Genomic DNA, 19,668 nt, shown 5'->3' with positions numbered 1-19,668 from the left:
AGCTCTTCTCGAAATTTTTGGTAGAATTCAGCTGTGAAGCCGTCTGGACCTGGGCTTTTGTTTGCTGGAAGATTTCTGATTACAGTTTCAATTTCCGTGCTTGTGATGGGTCTGTTAAGATTTTCTATTTCTTCCTGGTTCAGTTTTGGAAAATTGTACTTTTCTAAGAATTTGTCCATTTCTTCCACGTTGTCCATTTTATTGGCATACAACTGCTGATAGTAGTCTCTTATGATCCTTTGTATTTCTGTGTTGTCTGTTGTGATCTCTCCATTTTCATTTCTAATTTTATTGATTTGATTTTACTCTCTTTGCTTCTTGATGAGTCTGGCTAATGGTTTGTCAATTTTATTTATCCTTTCAAAGAACCAGCTTTTGGCTTTGTTGATTTTTGCTATGGTCTCTTTTGTTTCTTTTGCATTTATTTCTGCCCTAATTTTTAAGATTTCTTTCCTTCTACTCACTCTGGGGTTCTCCAACTCTTCCTTTTCTAGTTGCTTTAGTTGTAGAGTTAGGTTGTTTATTTGACTTTTTTCTTGTTTCTTGAGGTATGCCTGTATTGCTATGAACTTTCCCCTTAGCACTGCTTTTATAGTGTCCCACAGGTTTTGGGTTGTTGTGTTTTCATTTTCATTAGTTTCTATGCATGTTTTGATTTCTTTTTTGATTTCTTCTGTGATTTGTTCGTTATTCAGAAGTATGTTGTTCAACCTCCATATGTTGGAATTTTTAATAGTTTTTCTCCTGTAATTGAGATCTAATCTTAATGCATTATGGTCAGAAAAGATGCTTGGAATGATTTCGATTTTTTTGAATTTATCAAGTTTAGATTCATGGTCCAGGATGTGATCTATCCTGGAGAAGGTTCTGTGAGCACTTGAAAAAAAGGTGAAATTCATTGTTTTGGGGTGAAATGTCCTGTAGATATCAATTAGATCTAACTGATCTAATGTATCGTTTGAAATTTGCGTTTCTTTGTTAATTTTCTGTTTAGTTGATCTGTCCATAGGTGTGAGTGGGGTATTAAAGTCTCCCACTATTATTGTGTTATTGTTTATTTCCCCTTTCATACTTGTTAGCATTTGTCTTACATATTGCGGTGCTCCTATATTGGGTGCATATATATTTATAATCGTTATACCTTCTTCTTGGATTGTTCCTTTGATCATTATGTAGTGGCCTTCTTTGTCTCTTTTCACAGCCTTTGTTTTAAAGTCTATTTTATCGGATATGAGTATTGCCACTCCTGCTTTCTTTTGGTCTCTATTTGCATGGTATATCTTTTTCCAGCCCTTCACTTTCAGTCTGTATGTGTCCCTTGTTTTGAGGTGGGTCTCTTGTAAGCAGCATATAGAGGGGTCTTGTTTTTGTATCCATTCGGTCAGTCTTTGTCTTTTGGTTGGGGCGTTCAACCCATTTACGTTTAAGGTGATTATTGATAAGTATGATCCCGTTACCATTTACTTTGTTGTTTTGGGTTCGGGTTTATACACCCTTTTTGTGTTTCCTTTCTAGAGAATATTCTTTAGAATATTTGTTAGAATTCTTTGTTGGAGAGCTGGTTTGGTGGTGCTGAATTCTCTCAGCTTTTGCTTGTCTGTAAAGCTTTTGATTTCTCCTTCATATTTGAATGAGATCCTTGCTGGGTACAGTAATCTGGGCTGTAGGTTATTGTCTTTCATCACTTTAAGTATGTCTTGCCATTCTCTCCTGGCCTGAAGAGTTTCTATTGAAAGTTCAGCTGTTATCCTTATGGGAATCCCCTGTGTGTTATTTGTTGTTTTTCCCTTGCTGCTTTTAATATTTGTTCTTTGTGTTTGATCTTTGTTAATTTGATTAATATGTGTCTTGGGGTGTTTCGCCTTGGGTTAATCCTATTTGGAACTCTCTGTGTTTCTTGGACTTGGGTGATTATTTCCTTCCCCATTTTAGGGAAGTTTTCAACTATTATCTCCTTAAGGATTTTCTCATGATCTTTCTTTCTGTCTTCTTCTTCTGGGACTCCTATAATTCGAATGTTGGAGCGTTTCATATTGTCCTGGAGGTCTCTGAGCTTGTCCTCATTTCTTTTAATTCGTTTTTCTTGTTTCCTCTCTGATTCATTTATTTCTACCATTCTATCTTCTATTTCACTAATCCTATCTTCTGCCTCCGTTATTCTACTAATTGTTGCCTCCAGAGTGTTTCTGATCTCATTTATTGCGTTATTCATTATATTTTGACTCTTTTTTATTTCTTCTAGGTCCTTGTTAAACCTTTCTTGCATCTTCTGAATCTTTGTCTCTAGGCTATTTATCTGTGATTCCATTTTGATTTCAAGATTTTGGATCATTTTCACTATCAATATTCGGAATTCCTTCTCCGGTAGATTCCCTACTTCTTCCTCTTTTGTTTGGTTTGGTGGGCAACTCTCCTGTTCCTTCACCTGCTGTGTATTCCTCTGTCTCTTCATCTTGGTTATATTGCTGCGTTTGGGGTGGCCTTTTTAAATTCTGGTAATTTGTGGAGTTCTCTTTATTATGGAGCTTCCTCACTTTGGGTGGGGTTCTATCAGTGGCTTGTCAAGGTTTCCTGTTTAGGGAGGCTTGTGTTGGAGTTTTGGTGGGTGGAGCTGGGTTTCTTCTCTCTGGAGTGCAGTGGAGTAACCCGTAATGGGTTACAAGACATCAAAGGTTTTGGGATAATTTTGAGCTGCCTGTATATTGAAGCTCAGGGGATTGTTTCTGTGTTGCTGGAGAATTTGCGTGGTATGTCTTGTTTTGGAACTTGTTGGCCCTTGGGTAGAGCTTGGTTTCGGTGTAGGTATGAAGGCATTAGATGGGCTCCTATTGCTTAATGTTCCCTGAATTCAAGAGTTCTCTAATGTTTTCAGGCTTTGGATTTAAGCCTCCTGCTTCTGGTTTTCAGTTTTATTTTTACAGTAGCCACTAGACTTCTCCATCTATACAGCACCGATGATAAAACATCTAGGTTAAAGATGAAAAGTTTCTCCACATTGAGGGACACTCAGAGAGGTTCACTGGGTTATAAGGAGAAGAGAAGATGGAGGAGGTAGTTAGAGGTAACTGGAATGAGATGCGGTGAGATCAAAAGAGAAGAGAGCAAACTAGCCAGTAGTCACTTCCTTATGTGCGCTCTATAGTCTGGACCGCTCAGGGGTATTTACAGAGTTATACGGGGAAGAGGAGAGGGAGGAAGTGGACAGAGGTGACCAGGAGGATCAGAGAGAGGAATAAGTAGGAGAGAGACAAATCCTGCCAGTAACCTGTTCCTTAGGTGTTCCCCACCATCTGGAACACACAGAGATTCACAGAGTTGGATAGAGGAGAGATGGGGGGGAAAAGAGACAGAGGCCACCTGGTGGAGAAAAAGGAGAGTCCAGAGGAGGAGAGAGTGGTCAAGCCAGTAATCTCGCTCTCAGGTAAACTGGGGTAGTGAAGTTTGGGTTTTTAAATGTGCAAAATTGGCAATAAACACCTAAGAGCAAAGATTAAAACTCTAGAGTAGAGGTTGGATTTTCAAAGATACAATATTAAAGAGAAGCAGAAGGAAAAAGGAAGAAAGAAAAAAAAAAGAAAGAAAAAGAATTATTAAAAAACAAACAAACAAACAGACAAACAATCTAAAAAAAAAAATCAACAACCATCCAAAGACTATATATGGTGTTTTCCTTAAAAAAAAAAAAAGTCTTAAAAAAAATAGTAATAATAGGTTATAGAAATAAAAATTAGAGGAGAAATAGAAGGCTTAACAATTTAAAAAAAAGTTATAAAAAAAAGCAAGAAAAAAAAAAGGAATGCTTTTAAAAATATTAAAAAAATATATATCTAGCCCTTTCTGGTGTTATGGGCCATGTGGGATCACTTCCAAGGTGGTTCCCTCTGATTAACTTCTTCTGTTTGCTGGTTTTTTAGGCTCACTAGTTCAGTCGCGCTGTGGGGAGGGGGGATGCTGCAAACAAATAGCACTGTCGTGTGCACACAGTATCTCTGCTCCGCTTGACCTGTCCTTTCTCGCGGCGCACAAACCGCTCCGGTTCTACGATGCTCAGCCGGGAACCGTCTGGGGCCGGCCCTAGGCTGCGTGCACTTCCCCGGTCCAAGCCGCTCAGGTTCGGCGCTCAGGCAGCCCTCAGAGGCACAGATTCGGCTGGAACTGCGCTTTGTGCCCTTCCCAGGTCCGAGTAGCTCAGGAGTTTGGCGAGCGCGGTCGCCGCGGCTTGTCACCTTTTCTGCCGCTGCTGCTCAGCTCTCTGGGTGGACCACTGGCGCACCCCGTGAGGCAGATTGTGACTGTCCAGCACCCCCAGAAGTCTTAGCAAAGGAGCCTGCTTGCAGTTAGGTAAGTAAAGTCTCTCCGGGTCTGCAATTGCCCCTTTCCAGACCTTACGGCTCAGGCTGCCTGTCCCCGGCGGGGGATGGTCTGCAGCCGGCTTTTTCCGTTCCGTCCTTTGTTCTGTGCTCGGTCCTGGCGGTGTCTTATGTTCGAGCTTTTCGCGTGGTAGCTATCCCACAGTCGGGTTTGCTAGCCCAAGTTAGGTCGTTCTGGTTGCGCGTGGGGCGTTCCTGCCCGATTCTTACAAAGCTCTGCAGCCCGCGCCTCCCGCGCGTCCCTGCCCTGCCCCCACTTCCCAATGGCGGATGCAGGCGTCTGTGCTGCTTTTCCGCTGGGGGAGTTACTGTTGGGCTTGTAATCTGTTGGTTTTAATTATTTATCTATTTTTCCTTCCTGTTATGTTGCCCTCTGTGTTTCCAAGGCTCGCCACAGACTCAGCAAGGAGAGTGTTTCCTGGTGTTTGGAAACCTCTCTTCTTCAAATTCCCTTCCCGGGACGGGCTTCCCTTCCCAGGACGGAGCTCCCTCCCCACCTCCTTTGTCTCCTTTTTCGTCTTTTATATTTTTTCCTACCTGTTTTTGAAGACAAAGGTCTGCTTTTCTGGTTGCCTGATGTCCTCTGCCAGCCTACAGAATTTGTTTTGTGAAGTTTGCTCAGCGTTGAAATGTTCTTTTGAGGAATTTGTGAGGGAGAAAGTGGTCTTCCCGTCCTATTCCTCCGCCATCTTTCCCTCTTCCCCCGACAATCCAAATAAAGAGTCTTAATGAACAAAATTTCCCAGCACTTACTGCCTCCCAGGCTAGGAATAGACAATTGGAATACCTGTAGATTTATTTGGATGTGATCTTGCTTTTCAGATGCTGTAAATTTGCTTAAATACACGTGGAATATTTTTGCAATGTATTAATAACCTGAGGGAAATAATCTTCATGTGGTGTTGGAGAAGACTCTTGAGAGTCCCTTGGACTGCAAGGAGATCCAACCAGTCCATCCTAAAGGAGATCAGTACTGGGATTTCTTTGGAAGGAATGTTGCTAAAGCTGAAACTCCAGTACTTTGGCCACCTCATGTGAAGTGTTGACTCATTGGAAAAGACTCTGATGCCTGGAGGGATTGGGGGCAGGAGGAGAAGGGGACGACAGAGGATGAGATGGCTGGATGGCATCACCGACTCAATGGACATGAGTCTGAGTGAACTCCGGGAGTTGGTTATGGACAGGGAGGCCTGGCGTGCTGCGATTCATGGGGTCACAAAGAGTCGGACACAACTGAGCGACTGAACTGAACTGAACTGAAGATATAAAAAACATAATTTTCTTATATTTCCAGCTGCACAGATAGTCTCCCAAGCTAGTCTAATTTCTATACGTGTATAAGGGCTTTATTTTCTACTCAGAGATTCCTTTTGAAATAATCTTTGCCACAGTGACTTCACACATTCTTTTCTAGCTAGCTCCATGATGAAAGGGGGCCATCTTGTTGATAGTTTCCTGATTTAGCAAAAAGAAATTAGTGAGGAATCTTTCTAGTTTTTCTTCTTAGCTTAGAAGGTAAAAATTTAATCATTTTGACTTTGCTAAAATCTTGTTTTCTCCTTCATATATCAGATAAATGCATCAAGGCATAGTGTTCTTTGATTTCTGTAATAATCTTGGGAACATTTTTGGGGAAAATATCACAATACTCCTTATCAATAAAGAGATTATTTTTTCCTTCCCATTCAGGAAAACTCCCTTGAAATTGCACCCCACTGACAATTGCAGCAGGTTTGGGAAGCTATTCCAATTTAATAATAAGAGATTCTACATAGATTAAAGCCTGTTTAAATGCAAAACTGCTTTAGTAATGAAAGGTCAAAGTATAACTGAAAATAAGGTGACAATTGAGTCTAATTTAATATCCATAGCATTAAAAAGATCAAGTCAATCATTATATATTGACAGATATAGACCTTTGGACTAGGATAATAAGATTCCTCCCAAACTGGACATTCAATAGATAATGTAATGAATAAGCATATAAAATAGGCCATTGTGTTTATCCAGTTAGAAAACTATAAAAATTTATGGGTAAGCAATGTACAAGTGACTTTTCATAAAATATCCTGAGTTGACAGCTAGATAAAAAGGAAAAACATGCAGAAGATTGGAAGAGGGCCATTGTGAATGGAAAAGTACACACTGAAACAAATTAGTGTCATCAAACATGAGGCTGTTGGAGGACCTGGATTTAACCCAACAGCAAATGAAGAGACTTTGCTGCAGCAGGAGAGTGAAGAGACACATGAGACTGGAAACCAAGGAGGACACAGAGGTGCTAAGGATTTGGAAGCCTAGCAGCACACAAGTATTTCTCATCATGGAAATAACCGTCAAGTTCCGATGACTGTGTATAGTATTTGTAGCCTACATTGTCTCTTATTTGCTGATCTAATAATATCTGATCTAAATATTAATAATCTTTGCTCTGTCAGTGTGAACTGTCAGTAGGAGTCCTAGGTCAGCAGCTCATGATACTGCTAACTTTTTTCTAACTATTTATTAATCACTTGATTGATTAATTTTTCTGGAATTTTGACAGGACTAGTATTAACTTTCCTGTCTTCTCATTTTCATATTCCTGTATCCTGCATCAAACCTAGACTGGCGATTCGTTTCTTATATGATATTATATATGTTTCAATGCCATTCTCCCAAATCATCCCACCCTCTCCCTCTCCCACAGAGTCCAAAAGACTGTTCTATACATCTGTGCCTCCAATTGAAATAAATAAATTTAAAAAAAGAACTAATTTTCATATTCCATTTGTTACTTCTCTTTGAAGAGCAGAGTAACACTTGCTAGTCTTAAGTTCTGGTTGTTAGAAAATGCATATTTAAAACATAGAGAGATATCATAAGCACATATTAGAATGACAAAAATTAGAACGATTGATCACATTCAGCACTGAGGAGGATATGGAGTAACTGGGACTCAAAACACTGCTGGTGGAAATATAAAATGAGTAAAAACCATTTTGAAAAACACTTTTTGGCTGCTTCTTAAAATTTTAAATGCCCACACTTACTATAGGATCCAGTCATTTCATCCTTAGGTATTCACCCAAGATAATTGAAAGCATATACACATAAGACTTGTGTGTAGATGTTTATAGCAGGTATATTTGTAACAGCTGGAAACTGGAGACAATCCCAATACCCATCAATAAGAGAAATGGATAAACATCTGTTTTATATGCACAGATATGTTGTGGCTTCCCAGGTGGTGCTAGTGGTAAAGAACCTGCCTGCCAAAGTAAGAGCTGTAAGAAAGTAAGAGATAGAGGTTTGATCTCTGGAAAGATCCCCTGAAGAAGGAAATGGCAACCCACTCCAGTATTCTTGCCTGGAGAATCCCATGGACATAGGAGCCAGGCAGGCTATAGTCCACAGGGGGTCAAAGAGTTGGACACAACTGAAGCGACTTAGAACACATGCTGTGGTATATCTATTCAATGGACTACTACTCGCCAGTAAAAAGGAAAGAGCTATTGATACACGGCATGACATGAATGAATCTCAAATTTTCTGAATTAAAGAACCAGCAGAAAAAAAAAATGTGTGTCTATTATCCCTTTTATTTGAAACTCTAGAAAAAACGAGCAAATCTGTCAAGACAGAAGGTAGCTCAGTGGCTTCTAAGCCAGGAGTGGGTGGGGAGAGAAGGGAGAAATTATAAAGGAATACAAGGAAATGTTTGTGCTAATAGATATGTTCTTGATAATGATAATAGTTTCATGAATGTACATATATGCCACCAGTCATCAAATCGCATATTTCAAATATGTGTTGTTTATCATAAGTGAAATATACCTCAATAAAGCTGAACAAAAAGTAAAAAAAAAAAAAGAAGAAGAAGCTACCATTAAGCTTTCACCACCAGCATTAGGAAAAAATAGAATGCATCTGGGTAAGGTGTACATAAGTGGCCCAACAGTATGTGTAGAAGCCATAAGGGTTTTGTGATCCCAATTCAAATCAGTTTCACTTGTATTTTTAGGTAACAAATGTATATATAATTTTCTGGCAAGCAAAATATGGTGACCATAAAAGCTTTGGTATGGTGATAGTCACAAAAGCAAATAACTAGGTGAGATTGTCATTGTTGGTAAAAATAGCACCGCCTGAAGAGAGAGCAGACCTGAGTTCTAGTTGGAGCTTCCTTTGACACATTATTGACAAGCTGCCAGTACTGGGCTGGGGGAGCCTCTGTTTTATGTTGTGAAATTGATGATTATGTATACTGCCTGTGTGCTAAGTCACTTCAGTCATGTCCAACTCTTTGCAGCCCTGTGGACTGTAGTGCTCCAGGCTCCTATGTCCATGGGATTCTCCAGGTAAGAATACTGCAGTGGGTTGCCATGCCCTCTTCCAGGGGATCTTCCTAACTTAAGGACTGAACCTGCAGTTCTTATGTCTCCTGCACCGGCAGGCGGGCTCTGTACCACTAGCTCCACCCGGGAAGCCCAGATTATGTATACTAATCACAGAGAAATAAACATGTGAAAACCCCCATTCTTGTGATGCTTCTTTGCTCTAACTTATAGAATGAGATCGCCTCCCCTTTACACCCTAAACATATTCCCTTCCAGTTATTTAAAAAACAAAACAAAACCAAAAAAAACCTATGGTCCTGATTTTAAATGCAGATTCCGAAGCCACTGCCAAGATACTTGGGAAGCCTGAGGTCAGGGAGGAGAATATGCATTTTATGAATAGGTGGTGTGATGCGGAGGGGCTGAACATCATGCTTTATCTCTAGCCAGATAATAAAAAGGATATCTCATCTCTATCATTTCTCCAAATTATAGATTATTAAATCTAGTAAACAGCTCCTCCGTACTACTCTAGCTTTGAAAATTACAGGCAAGTGTTTTTCAATGCCATATCCTTACACAAGGAAAAAATTTTAAACCATTTTTATTGTTTCATCTATCAGAAAAATCAGTCAAAAATAGAAACACTTTTCACAGTGTTTATTGCTCTATCATCAGCCTTTCAGTTTGTAAATTACTGAAATAAATGCACTATCAGAGGATGGGCTCCCCTGGCCTGCATCTGCTATAAATTAATAATACTGTGGGCATAATAACCTTGATAAGCCCGTGCACTAGCAATTCAGTTTCTAATGAGGGTTGGTTAAGGAACTGAGTACCCTAAGTACAGATTCCAGAACATGCTAGAAATAACCACTACAAGATGTTCTGGAACCAAGCTTAATATTACCTTAATAGATATTGGCAAGCATTCTTTTATATGATAAAACAAATAAGGCAGTGGAATTTATTGTACTATTCAGTAGGGGGGAAAATAAAAAAAAAATCTGTAAAGAGAAAACAGAAAAAAACCCTTTGCTTTTAACAGAGCACTAAAACAAGCACCTTCTAAAAGAGATTGCTTCCCACATATTGTCCTCAGCATCCTTGTAGACATCCTCCTTTGCCCTCTCCCTCAGCCCTCTCTTCAGGCAATCAATTGCAAGGTTCTTATTGAATTGACATGCATACAACCTCTCAGCTTATTCTCTTCTCTCCATTACTCTCATCTGAGTTAGGCCTTCCTTGCCTTTCACCTGACCATACACCACAGCCAAGGCTAACTCACTGTTGAGTCTCCAAGTATGGCCTTCAAACCAACAGCATTACCTGGGGACTGGTGTCAGAAATGCAGATTCTCAGGCCTCTCTCCAGACCTCCTAAATCAGAAATTCTGGGGGTTGCAGCATGGAGACACTGGCTCAAGGAATCCTGCAGATGATTCTGATATGTACACAAGAGTGAGAACTATTGCTCTAATCCTTCTCCCCTCTGCCAGGTTCTCCACCTAGCCACAATTATTTTATTTACCACTGTTAGTTTCCAAAGAACAGATATGATTGGGTCACTCTCTAGAGTAAAGACCTTCTACCCGCTTTGTTGTTTATACCAGCCAAATGTATCATCTCCCACATCCTTGCTATGCGCTAGGTAGTGTGGCTCCTAGCGCCATAATAAATATCGAGAAAAGGTGATGAATGGATGAGTGACCACCTGCTTTTTTGTGGTGCACAGACCCACCAGTGATTCTTAGCTCTGGTTACACATTAGAATCACCTGCAGGGCTTAATAAAACCACTCCACCCAAGAACAATTAAATGGGTCTTCAGTTCAGTCACTCAGTCATGTCTGACTATTTGTGACCCCATGCACTACAGCACTTCAGACTGCCCTGTCCATCACCAACTCCCGGAGCGTCCTCAAATTCATGTCCATCAAATCAGTGATGTCATCCAACTATCTCGTCCTCTGTCATCCCATCTCCTCCTGCCTTCAGTCTTTCCCAGCATCAGGGTCTTTTCCAATGAGTCAGCTTTTTGGATCAGGTGGCCAAAGTATTGGAGCTTCAGCTTCAGCATCAGTCCTTCCAATGAATGTTCAGGATTGATTTCCTTTAGGATTGACTGGTTGGATCTCCTTGTAGTCCAGGGGACTCTCAAGATTCTTCTCCAGCAACACACTTCAAAACAATCAATTCTTTGGCACTCAGCTTTCTTTATAGTCCAACTCTCACATCCATACATGACTACTGGAAAAACCATAGCTTTGACTAGATGGACCTTTGTCAACAAAGCAATGTCTCTGCTTTTTAATGTGTTGTCTAGATTTGTCATAGCTTTTCTTCCGAGGAGCAAGTGAAGTGAAGTCACTCAGTCGTGTTCGACTCTTTGCGACCCCATGGACAGTAGTCAACCAGGCTCCTCCATCCATGGGATTTTCCAGGCAAGAATGCTGGAGTGGGTTGCCATTTCCTTCTCTAGGAGATCTTCCCGGCCCAGGGACCAAACCCGGGTCTCCTGCATTGTAGGCAGACACTTTACAGTCTGAGCCACCAGGGAAGTCATTCCAGGGAGCAAGTGTCTTTTAATTTCATGGCTGAAGTCATCATCTACAGTGATTTTGGAGCCCAAGAAAATAAAGTTTGTCATTGTTTCCCCATCTATTTGCCATGAAGTGATCAGACAGGATGCCATGATTTCATTTTTTGATGTTGAGTTTTAAGCCAGCTTTTTGACTCTCCTCTCACCTTCATCAAGAGGCTCTTTATTTTATCTTCACTTTCTGCCATAAGGGTGGTATCATCTGCATATCTGAGGTTATGATATTTCTCCTGGCAATCTTGATTCCAGTTTGTGCTTCATTCAGCCCAGCATTTCTCATGATGTACTCTGCATATAAGTTAAATAAGCAGGGTGACAATATACAGCCTTGAAGTACTCCTTTCTCAATTTTGAACCAGTTCATTGTTCCTTGTCTGGGTTCTAACTGTTGCTTCTTGACCTGCATACAGGTTTCTCAGGAGGTGGGTAAGGTGGTCTGTTATTCCCATCTCTTTCAGAATTTTCAGTTTATTGTGATCCACACAGTCAAAGGCTTTAGCATAATCAATGAAGCAGAAGTAGATGTGTTTCTGGAAGTCTCTTACTTTTTCTATGATCCAATGGATGTTAACAATTTGATCTCTAATTCCTCTGCCTTTTCTAAATCCAACTTTTACATATAGAAGATCTTGGTTCGTGTAGTGTTGATGTCTAGCTTGGAGGATTTTGGGCATTAGTTTGCTAGCATGTGAAATGAGTGCAATTGTGCGGTAGTTTGAACATTCTTTGGTATTGCCATCTTCCCATTAGCTATCTATTTTACACATGGGAGTGTATATATGTCAATGCTTTCTCAGTTCTTCCCATCCTCTCCTTCCCCAGCTGTGTCCTCAAGTCTGCTCCCAAGTCACCTCCCCTGTCTGAGGTGAATGTGAATCAGTTGTAGAGATGCCAATGGACCTAGAGCCTGTTATACAGAGTGAAGTAAGTCAGAAAGAGAAAAACAAATATCATATATTAACGCAAATATATGGAATCTAGAAAAATGGTACTCATGAGCCTATTTGCAGGGCAGGTATAATATTTATTGTTTACTCTGCATGCAGCTCCATAAGGAAGATTTGTCTGTCTTATTCACTGCTGTATTGCCAGTACTGGAAATAAGACATGACACATAGTGAGTGCTTAATGAATACTGATAGAAAGAATGAATGCCTGCCTCCTATGGTCAGGCTGCCAGTCCCCTGGTTCACTGCAGAGCCTGGGCTCTGTCTTGGTGGACCTCTCCTCCACCGTGGCTCCTCTAAGACAGGATCTCAGCTCTTCTCTGGCCTAGCTGTGGTAGCTGTAGAGATTCTGTGAGCATGACCCGAGTCTGCCTGCTCACAGCTATTGCCACCCCTCCTAGCCCTGCCTCTACCCTGCCTGTTGGCCTCCTCTGTTAGCCCACATCAGTCCGCCCAATTCTGCTGCTTATGTTGACCTCTGCCTATTTCAAGGCACCATTTGTAGTCTATACTAATCTGGTGGTGGGGACACCTGTGGATGGACCTAGTGTCCATGATATTAGCCTGTTCCATTTATCTCCTGTGCTCCAAGCTGCTTTTCTGATAGAGGATGTGTCAACCTTGTGATCAACCAAGATCAATCATTATATTTGTTATTCTATCTGCTGCCCATCTTCCTTGACAGTGAGTTCCAAGAGAGCAGGGGTTTTCACCTGTTTTTCATTCATTATTGTATCTCCCATGTCTATAACAGTGAGTGAGCCATTGTAGTCACACAATGTACAAATATTTGGTGAATGACTGAATCCATGAATTCCACTGTTATTGCTTAAGACCTTTGCTACTACTGCTGAATTCTCAATTTCTGAAAATTAAATAAGAAAATCAACACAAAGCAATGGTTCTGTTTGAGAAAATTTGTGGAGTAAGCTGCCATGATTCTTCATTAGTTCTTCATCATTCAAACCCTTTGTTGCTTGATCCTGAACAGTGAGTAAGCAAGAAATAAATCATATGTGTGGAAAGTCACTTCAGGAATGCTAATAAAGGTATAAAATAAATGGAGTTTCACAGTCATAATACAAAATCAACAGGCATCCACTTTGAAGTTTGAAAAATTGGCATCTCAAAGTTGCCAAACATCCAGATGTTAGATGAGATGTAGTACAAGCAGTTGTGTAATTGACATTTTTACTGTTCATGGTGAGGAAGTCAGAAGAGAAGCAAACTATTTTCTCTTATGTTGAAAAAAAAAGGCAATTCTGAATATCTTCCTAGAATGATATTTCTCAAGCCCCAACAGCTCTGGGAACAAAACCAAAACCAAACCCAAACCCAAATAAAATAGCCAAAGCTTTTGATGGTCACAGAAATGCTGGTTCTCCCTGTAGCCTCAGATTAAAATAATAATAATAATAATAATAATAATAATAATAATGACAATGACTCTTATTTGGCGAGGTGTGTGGGGGGTGGGGAAGAACTGTGCAGGAGACTTACATATATTATCTCATTTGGTCATCCCAGTTGCCTACTGAGAAAGAAGTCATTATCCTCAAGTAAAAGATAAAGAAACTGAAGTTCAGCAAAATCTAAATGACTTTCAAGGGGGAATTCGTGGAATCAGGAAGGAAAACCTCTCCTCTGCTCCTGGCTCCCATGCATCACCCACTTTCCTGACTTCCCTCCTTGGCTGTTTACATCTCTCTGCTCACAGCACTGGAAATCTTTGCATGTGTGCTCAATCACTTTAGTTGTGTCCAGCTCTTTGCAATCCCATGGACTGTAGCCCAGCCAGGCTCCTCTGCCCATGGGATTCTCCACGCAAGATTACTGGAGTGGGTATCCATTCCCTTCACCAGGGGATCTTCCTGACCCAGGGATGGAACCTGCATCTCTGTGTCTCCTGCATTGACAGGCAGGTACTTTATTGCTAGTGCTACCTGGGAAACCCTAGACATTCTTACCTTAACTATAAGCATAAAGCATTTAGTATGAATTCCATCTAGTCAAGGCTATGGTTTTTTCCAATAGTCATGTATGGATATGAGAGCTGGACTATAAGGAAAGCTGAGCACTGAAGAATTGATGCTTTTGACCTGTGGTGTTGCAGAAGACTCTAGAGAGTCCCTTGGACTGCAAGGAGATCCAACAAGTCCATCCTAAAGGAAATCAGTCCTGAATATTCATTGGAAGGACTGATGCTGAAGCTGAAGCTCCGATACTTTGGCTGCCTGATACAAAGAGCTGACTCATTTGAAAAGACCCTGATGCTGGGAAAGATTGAAGGCGGGAGGAGAAGAGAATGACAGAGGATAAGATGGTTGGATGGCATCACTGACTCAGTGGACATGAGTTTGAATAAATTCCGAGAATTGGTGATGGACAGGGAGGCCTGGCGTGCTGCAGTCCATGGGGTCACAAAGACTTGGACACAACTGAGCAACTGAACTGACTGACTGATGAATGTGGGACATATTTATATTAAAAACATCATTTGTTGTTTCTCTGAAATTCAAACTTAATTGGCTGTCTTGTGTTTTTATTTGTGGAATCTGGCAATCCTATTCTGGTTTATCCTTTTAAAGAATTATTTATTTTGTGCTGTGGTATGAGGGTTTAATAAAGAATAAGAAGGGAAGCTGCAAGAAGTATTGTACTTAGACACCTTAATCTGCCATCTCTTTCACCTCTTGAGCCTCTAACACCATTTACCAAACTGGGTCTGAAGCCACACTTATTTATGAGGCTTTGTCTCCATGTCCTCAGTTTATGATGAACAGCTGGGGATGGAGGGTTACCTGTGTGTCCTACTGCAGCCCCTCTCCAGGGCCTGGTTTCATGCCTTCACAAATGGGCTGCATCTGTTGGCTCTGCCCAAACTAAACTGGGCCAATCCAGAGGGGCTGGGCAGGGCAGGGAGCTGTGCCTGGAGGGGAGATCTGATCTGGTCACTCACTGACACTTACTTGTTACCCCAAATCAAGACTTGTGACACTCGTCGTCATTCACAGACAAGGCAGAATTGAGTTATTTGACACTTGTGTTCCTAGCTGAGGGGGAGCAAAGCCTTCTTGTTTCAGTTCATACAGTAAACAAGCATCCTCTTCACAGTATATTAAGTGCCTTTTTTTTTAAATTCTTTTGCATTTTTGTGCCTTTTGTTGCTGATTTTGCTGTATCAAGTGCCCCAAAAGCATAGTGCTGAAGTGTAGTGCAGAGGCCCTAAGCACACTTAAGTGTGCCTTATGGAGGGAATAAGTATCTCAGGTAAGCTTCATTCAGTCATGAGTTAGGCTGTTGGCTATGACTTCAATGTTAATGAATCATATATATTCATAAAACCTTTAAACAGAAACAGGCATAAAACAGAATATATATCCATCTGCTGATGAAGATGTGGTCACACCTGTTAGCCTGTTAGCTTCACAGGAATCTAACTTACATTTCTCCAAGGAGTTATGATTCCAAATTTTCTAATTTAGTGTTTGTGGTGATTTTTTAAAACAGAACTCTTGTGAATAATTGGAGAAGGAAATGGCAACCCACTCCAGTATTCTTGCCTGAAAACTCCATGGACAGAGGAACCTGGTAGGCTACAGTCCATGGGGTTGCGAAGAGTTGGACATGACTGAGCAAATTCACTTTCACTTTTACTTTCTTGTGAATAATAAGACCTATACATCCTAATTATATGATTTCTAAGGCTGTGACAGACAAGTCTTTGGCACATACACCTTGGAGGTAAGGGAGACAGATTATTAAAAAACACTTTTCTCAAAAGAGTAAAAGGTGACAGTCTCTGGTATTAGAATCTAGAGAGGGGATGCCAATGAACTTGCTAATTTTCCACACATTGGAGGTGATCCTCTTGAGAAAATACCGGTGGCAAGCTTTCCTGTTTCTAGCATTTATTTTTCCTTTACAAGCTTAATTTTTATTCATACTTTTCTGAAAGAAAGTTTCTTGGCAGCAGGTGATGGTACTTTGGGGATTTTATCTTGGGATCAGATATCTTTTTGTTCCGCTCCTAGAAAATCCAAGGAGAGAAAAAGCAATGGATTGCTTCAGAGTTTGACAGGCATAGGGTTAAGATGTTCCATGAGATGTTTATTAATATAACTAGGGAAGGCCAGGCCAGAAGGAGCCATTTATTCACATCAGTTCCCTTAACCTGTTTTGCCTGAATGATTCAATTTATTTATTCCACTGGATCTTGTTTCTTCTGGGAATTCTGAGGGATGTTAATTAAACCACTGCAACTCAAGCATTTTGTAACTATTGCTTTTGAAAGAGAGCCTTGTCCAAAAGTCCTTTCATCTCCTGAAATGAGGGACAGAGATCTTTGAACAAAACCAGACAGGTAGACTAGATGTTCCGTCTTCAAGCCCTCTTCCTTCCTTCCTTCTTTCTTTCTCTTTTTCCTCTAAGAACGTGTCTGACATGGAGAACCTGGCTTCTCTGGTCCTGCCTTACTGGGATTTGTTGGTTAACCAGCAGGTCCTTCTTTCAGTTCTCTCCCATGGTGCATTTGGCTCAGCAGATCCAGCCAGAAGCAGGTGGTGAAGTGACTTGTCCTTGATTTTGCTGCTCTTTTACCTCCCTAGTTATGGTCCCTGGTGTTCATTCTCTATCTTTTCCACTTTCATTTGCAGAAAAAAATTACCAATTTAAAGAGTGTTCAGTTCAGTGCAGTCTCTCAGTTGTGTCCGACTCTTTGCAACCCCATGGACTGCAGCATGCCAGGCCTCCCTGTCCATAGCTAACTCCCAGAGTCCCCTCATACTCATGTCCGTTGAGTCGGTGATGCCATCCAACCATCTCATCCTCTGTCATCCCTTTCTCCTCCTTCCTTCAATCTTTCCCATTATCAGAGTCTTATCCAATGAGTCGACACTTGCATCAGGTGGCCAAAGTATTGGAGCTTCAGCTTCAGTATCAGTCCTTCCAATGAATATTCAGGACTGATTACATTTAGAATTGACTGATTGGATCTCCTTGCAGTCCAAGGGACTTTTAAAAGTCTTCTCCAACACCACAGTTCAAAAGCATCAATTCTTCAGCACTCACCTTTCTTTATAGTTCACCTTTCACATCCATACATGACTACTGGAAAAACCATAGCTTTGACTAGAAGGACCTTTGTTGGCAAAGTAATGTCTTTGCTTTTTGATATGCTGTCTAGGTTGGTCATAGCTTTTCTTCTAAGGAGCAAGTGTCTTTTAATTTCATGTCTGTAGTCACCATCTGCAGTGATTTTGGAGCCCCCCAAAATAAAGTCAGTCACTGTTTCCACTACTTCCCCATCTATTTTGCCATGAGGTGATGGGTCCAGACGCTAGGATCTTAGTTTTCTGAATGCTGAGTTGCAAGCCAACTTTTTCACTCTCCTCTTTCACTTTCATCAAGAGGCTCTTTAGTTCTTCTTTGGTTTCTGCCATAAGGGTGGTGTCATCTGCATATCTGAGGTTATTGATCCTTCTCCCAGCAATCTTGATTCAAGTTTGGGCTTCATCCAGCCCAGCGTTTCTCATGATGTACTCTGCATATAAGTTAAATAAGCAGGGTGACAATATGCAGCCTTGATGTACTCCTTTCCTGACTTGGAACAAGTCTGTTGTTCCACGTCCAGTTCTAACTGTTGCTTCCTGACCTGCATACAGATTTCTCAAGAGGAACGTCAGGTGGTCTGGTATTCCCATCTCTCTCAGAATTTTCCACAGTTTCTTGTGATCCACACAGTCAAAGGCTTTGGCATAGTTAATAAACAGAAGTAGATATTTTTCTGAAGCTGTCTATTTTGATGATCCAACGAATGTTGGAAATTTGATCTCTGGTTCCTCTGCCTTTGCTAAATTCAGCTTGAATATCTGGAAGTTCACGGTTCATGTACTGTTGAAGCCTGGCTTAGGGAATTTTGAGCATTACTTTGCTAGCGTGTGAGATGAGTGCAATTGTGCGGTAGTTTGAGCATCCTTTGGCATGGCCTTTCTTTGGGATTGGAATGAAAACGGACTTTTTCCAGTCCTATGGCCACTGCTGAGTTTTCCAAATATGTTGGCATATTGAGTGTAGCACTTTCACAGCATCATCTTTTAGGATTTGAAATAGCTCAACTGAAATTCCATCACCTCCACTAGCTTTGTTCATAGTGATGCTTCCTAAGGTCCACTTGACTTCACATTCCAGCATGTCTGGCTCTAGGTGAGTGATCATACCATTGTGATTATCTGGGTCATGAAGATCTTTTTTGTATAGATCTCCTGTGTATTCTTGCCACCTCTTCTTAATATCTTCTGCTTATGTTCAGTTCAGTTCAGTTCAGTTCAGTCGCTCAGTCGTGTCCGACTCTTTGTGACTCCATGAATTGCACCACGCCAGGCCTCCCTGTTCATCACCATCTCCCGGAGTTCACTCAGATTCACATCCATTGAGTCCGTGATGCCATCCAGCCATCTCATCTTCGGTTATCCCCTTCTCCTCCTGCCCCCAATCCCTCCCAGCATCAGAGTCTTTTCCAATGAGTCAACTCTTCTCATCAGGTGGCCAAAGTACTGGAGTTTCAGCTTTAGCATCATTCCTTCCAAAGTCCATACTATTTCTAGAGTGTATAAGAGTATAAATTGGTTCAGCCATTTAGTAGGGGCAATCGGCAATATCAATCAAAATTTAAAATGTGGCTACACTTTACCCTAGCAACCCTGCTTCTACAAATTTGTCCTACAAATAAATGCACAAAGATATATAAAACAATGATCATAAAGCATTGTTTTTAACAGCAAAAAAATTCAAAAAAACTAGAATTTAATCTTCAATGCCTTATGTGAAATCCATTTAAGAGAATAAAGCCCATCTCTCTGAACTGGATGGGATGATGTCTATAGCTAAACATGGCAAGTTTCAGGAAATGCATAGTATAGTGTAGCTGTGTTAGAAGGACATATGTGCATAAAATAATATACAAGGATATTTATGGTTTGTTGGTAATGGTGATCCTGAGGGGATGGATGGGGGAGAGCAGTAGCTGAAAGTGGCTTTTATTTGTATTTTTTATATGGTTTACTATTTATTTTATTATAATAAACACTTGCTACTTTTATAATGCTATAAAAACACATGAGAGGTTTCCAAAAGTTTTATTTTTCATTCCAGGAACTTGGACTTCCCTGGTGGCTCAGACAGTAAAGCGTCTGTCTACAATGCGGGAGACCCGAGTTGGAGCCCTGGGTTGGGAATATCCCCTGGAGAAGGAAATAGCAATCCACTCCAGTACTATTGCCTGGAAAATCCCATGAACAGAGGAGCCTGGTAGGCTACAGTCTATGGGGTCGCAAAGAGTTGGACACGACTGAGCGACTTCACTCACTTCACTCTGTGGAGAGGCAGTGAATACTTACCACTTGAGTGACCACGTATGACAATGTTGGGCCAC

Source organism: Ovis canadensis, chromosome 15 (assembly GCF_042477335.2).
Source record: "Ovis canadensis isolate MfBH-ARS-UI-01 breed Bighorn chromosome 15, ARS-UI_OviCan_v2, whole genome shotgun sequence".
NCBI lineage: Eukaryota > Metazoa > Chordata > Mammalia > Artiodactyla > Bovidae > Ovis > Ovis canadensis.
The sequence above is the reverse complement of the archived record's forward strand: the minus strand, read 5'-3'. Positions refer to the sequence as shown.